The following is a 4,431-nucleotide window of genomic DNA, read 5'->3' on the forward strand; positions in this document are numbered from 1 at the left end:
AGTTCATTATCATGTTTTTTTTTAACTTTTTATGCAGCTCATGCTGCTGCTGCGGCTGGCAGGGGGGGGGAGGGGGGTGCGTGCGTTCCTGCCGCTGCGTGCGCTCCTGCCGCTGCCGCCGCCGGGTGAGCCTGCTGCCGGGCCGGGTGAGTGCCGGGTGGGTGGGAGGGGGGTGCTGCTCATCGGTGGTGATCGGTGCTGTACTTAACAGCACCGATCACCACCGATCCCTGTGTTACCGAGCGGCTTAGCCGCCGGTAACACAGGAAACGCTGTGAATGGGTGTTCAGATTTGAACAGCCAATCACAGCGATCGCCGACCGGGGGGGGCACCCCTGCCCCCCCTGGGCGGCGAGGGGGGATGTCTGCTGTCAGGGACAGCAGACATCTCCTAACTGTCACCGCGTCTATAGACGCAGTGACAGTTTAAAGCCATGACGTACATGTACGTCAAATGTCGGGAAGTACTTCCCGACCATGACGTACATGTACGTCAAATGTCGGGAAGGGGTTAACTGTAGGAATGTCCATGGAAATGTTTCTTTCTGTTATATATCAGGTATTTTATTTTAGAAGTTAAAACATTAAAAGGTATACGCAATAAACATTGCATTATACAGTAACAAAGATAGATACGATTACGATGGACACAAAACACAGAACTATAAGACAATTTATATATAGATATTCAACATAGATATACTGTTACCATTTTCACATGACATCAAAATGACAATATTATCACTATTCTATGCTAAAATACTACTTTATTATTGTGCAATAATATACCTGCTGCAGCTGTAAACTGTTACTTAGTCTCTCTATTTATTAGGTAGTCACTATAACCAAAGCGTCTATTTTTGTTTTGTAGATTGGAGTCCTGCACTGAGTATCCTGACATTGGGTTTATTTGTAATCCACAAGTGAAGGTGAATCAGGTAATAATTGCTGGCTTAATCACAGTAACAACACTGTAACAACACTGTAAACATCCTCTCTCCACTTCTCTTCATATCCTTTGACTTAAGCTGGGTACACATATGTACAATTTCCTTTTTCTTGCGACCGTTCGATCGACCGAATACACGTTCGGTCGTCCAAAACATACGACCGTTCTGCGCGTACACATATGTACAATTTTACTTGCGACGTCCGATGTACTCCCGTCCAAACAATCGCAAGAAGAAGTATATGAGAGACCCTGTAACCCTTTGCCTGCTGTTTTAACTAATGTGTGTTTAATGCCTCACTGCTCAACACTTTAGACGCATCACTTTAAGACATTAATCAATGTTGAAGTTTTAATAGTGTGTTATGGTGCCCTGAAAAGAGCTTCCAGCCCACTCTATTAAAACTTCAACATTGATTAATGTCTTAAAGTGATGCGTCTAAAGTGTTGAGCAGTGAGGCATTAAACACACATTAGTTAAAACAGCAGGCAAAGGGTTACAGGGTCTCTCATAATGCAGCATACCACCGTGCTTTGTCAAACTGTCAAGCATATCGATCGAACATGCGTACACACTTCACTTTTGTTCCGATATGGAGCCGTCCTGTCGGATGAAATATTAAGCAGCAAAGAACCTTCGACCGACCGACCGTGGACGGCCAAGAGCGTTTTTGGCCGTTTATCGGTCGCACAGCAGCAATTGGGACAGCGTACACACCTATACAATCGAACGGCCGTTTGCCCCCAGATTGGAAGAACGGCCCGACGATTGTATATATGTGTACCCAGCTTAAGTGTGTAAGTCACTGTAGCATGAAGCCAGCTGTATAAAGTCTTTCAACCTTATTGCTTATTAGTTATTACAGTCACTATTTCTCTATCAAATAATATTAGTCAGGGAAAACGACGTCTTCTCTCCTTTTGATGAGGAAGCACTGCATAAATGTCTGCCTGTTGTACAGTTATCATCTGAGGTACAGTAAATGCAGTCTCTGTGTTACCCCTGCATTAGGGTGTTAGAGTCTTTTAACCTTCCTGGGATAGTACATCTTTCAATATATACATTTGGGTGAGAGAAGACTGCGTATTACAGCCTTTCTGAGGTAAATGTCTCTTTTCTGTCTGTGGCTGTGCATATATATATATATATATATATATATATATATATATATATATATATATATATACAGGGGCTGGCTGGCAACTTTTAGCCTAGGGGGCAAGTCCAGAGCACTGGCCCATAATCAGCCAAGTCACCGTCGGAAGGAATGCTTTTGCGCGCCGCAGGCGCGCCGAAAAATTAGGGGCGTGGCCTATCATAAGGGGCGTTGCCTGTACCATGATTGTATTGTGTACCTGCAGATTGCACATTTTAGCGAACCTTGTAATACCCATTACACATAAAGCCACATGCCGTAATGCCAATTACACATTATGCTGAACACCATGATGCCAGTTACACATTACGCCCAACACTGCGATGCTAATTACTCAATACACCGCACACTGTGATGCTAATTACACATTATGCTGCACACCTTGATGCCCATTACACCCCATACTGTGATGGCAATTACCCAATGCTCCCCACACCGTAATGTCCATTACGCCCCATACCATGATGCCCATTACACCGCACAATGTGATGTCCACAGTGCCAGATATGCCCCCACAGTGCAAGATATTCCGCCACAGTACCAAATACACATATGCCCCCACAGTGCCAGACACAAATGCCGCCACAGTGCCAGATATTCTGCCACAGTGCCAAATACGCATATTCCTCCACAGTGCCAGATATGCCCCCAGAGTGCCAGAGACACATATGCCCCCACAGTGCCAGAGACACATATGCCCCCACAGTGCCAGAGACACATATTCCCCCACAGTGCCAAAGACACATATGCCCCCACAGTGCCAGATATGCCCCCACAGTGCCAGAGACACATATGCCCCCACAGTGCCAGAGACACATATGCCCCCTCAGTGCCAGAGACACATATTCCCCCACAGTGCCAAAGACACATATGCCCCCACAGTGCCAGATATGCCCCCACAGTGCCAGAGACACATATGCCCCCACAGTGCCAGAGACACATATGCCCCCACAGTGCCAAATACACATATGCCCCCACAGTGCCAGACACATATGCCCCCACAGTGCCAGATACACATATGTCCCCACAGTGCCAGATACACATATGCCCCCACAGTGCCAGATATACATATGCCCCCACAGTGCCAGATATGCCCCCACAGTGCCAAATACACATATGCCCCACAGTGCCAGATACACATATGCCCCCACAGTGCCAAATACACATATGCCCCCACAGTGCCAGATACACATATGCCCCCACAGTGCCAAATACACATATGCCCCACTGTGCCAGATACACATATGCCCCCACAGTGCCAAATACATATATGCCCCCACAGTGCCAGATATGCCCCCCACAGTGCCAGATACACATATGCCCCCACACAGTGCCAGATATGCCCCCACACAGTGCCAGATATGCCCCCACACAGTGCCAGATATGCCCCCACACAGTGCCAGATATGCCCCCACAGTGACAGAAACACATATGCTGGGGTGAGGGAGGGGGGGGGGGGGGAGAGCGCTTACCCACTCGCTAGCTGCGGGCCGTGCTGCGGCTGGATCAGGTTCTCCAGCCCTCCTGCGCTGGCCGCGGCTTCCAGAACACGGCCGCGGCTACAGGAAAATGGCCGCCGGCCTCCTGCACTGAGAACATGTCCTCAGTGCAGGGGGCCGGCGGCCATTTTCCTGTAGCCGCGGCCGTGTTCTGTAAGCCGCGGCCAGTGCAGGAGGGCTGGAGAAGCTGATCCAGCCGCAGCACGGCCCGCAGCCAGTGGGTGGGTAAGCGGCCCGGGGGGCATATGGCACTCTGCCCCCCGGCCCAGCCCGCCCCTGTATATATATATATATATATATATATATATATATCAGACTTTAGTTCTATGAGGTAAAATGTCCTTTTCTGAGGTAAAATTTCTTTAAACTGTATACAGCTGTGTAGGTAAATATGAGAACACCCATTTTCTGCACTGGTATGAATGTATTTTGAGGCTGGACTCACCACACCTCTCCTTTTATCATTTACAGTCCAAGAGGTGACAGCAATAACTTGAGAGGGATTCCCAGCAACCAATGAACCGTCTCCATATAACCCCCAGTAAGTATATGCGTCCTCCATACTCCCTCTGTCTGCCATACTCTTTCTGCCTGGACCTCTCCACACCAACTGCCCTGGCCCCTGTCCAACTGCTCACCCTCCTTCTGACATAGGTCATATGACATGCTACAGACTTTCTGTGCAGCTGCCGAGGATGCTGGGAATTATTCAGCATAGTGTGCTTCATCATTACACATAATACATTGTATAGTAGGTTATTACACTTGTACTTTGTACTGCTTCTGCACACACATATTACAGTAGTGCCAGAGGGCACAGGGGAAA

General features: G+C 48.1%; 1 long non-coding RNA gene across 1 annotated transcript in view; it reads left to right on the plus strand.

The window, feature by feature from the left end:
- The window catches only part of LOC146007181 (uncharacterized), a 36,767-nt gene extending 32,621 nt beyond the window's left edge, over window positions 1–4,146 (plus strand). Inside the window, exons 2-3 of the long non-coding RNA XR_014444268.1 lie at window positions 872–938; window positions 4,077–4,146. This is a non-coding gene — a long non-coding RNA (uncharacterized LOC146007181). The remainder of the gene's footprint in view (window positions 1–871; window positions 939–4,076) is intronic.
- Window positions 4,147–4,431: the final 285 nt, after the last annotated feature.

This window comes from Crinia signifera, chromosome 6 (genome assembly GCF_055691185.1).
Source record: "Crinia signifera chromosome 6, ASM5569118v1, whole genome shotgun sequence".
NCBI lineage: Eukaryota > Metazoa > Chordata > Amphibia > Anura > Myobatrachidae > Crinia > Crinia signifera.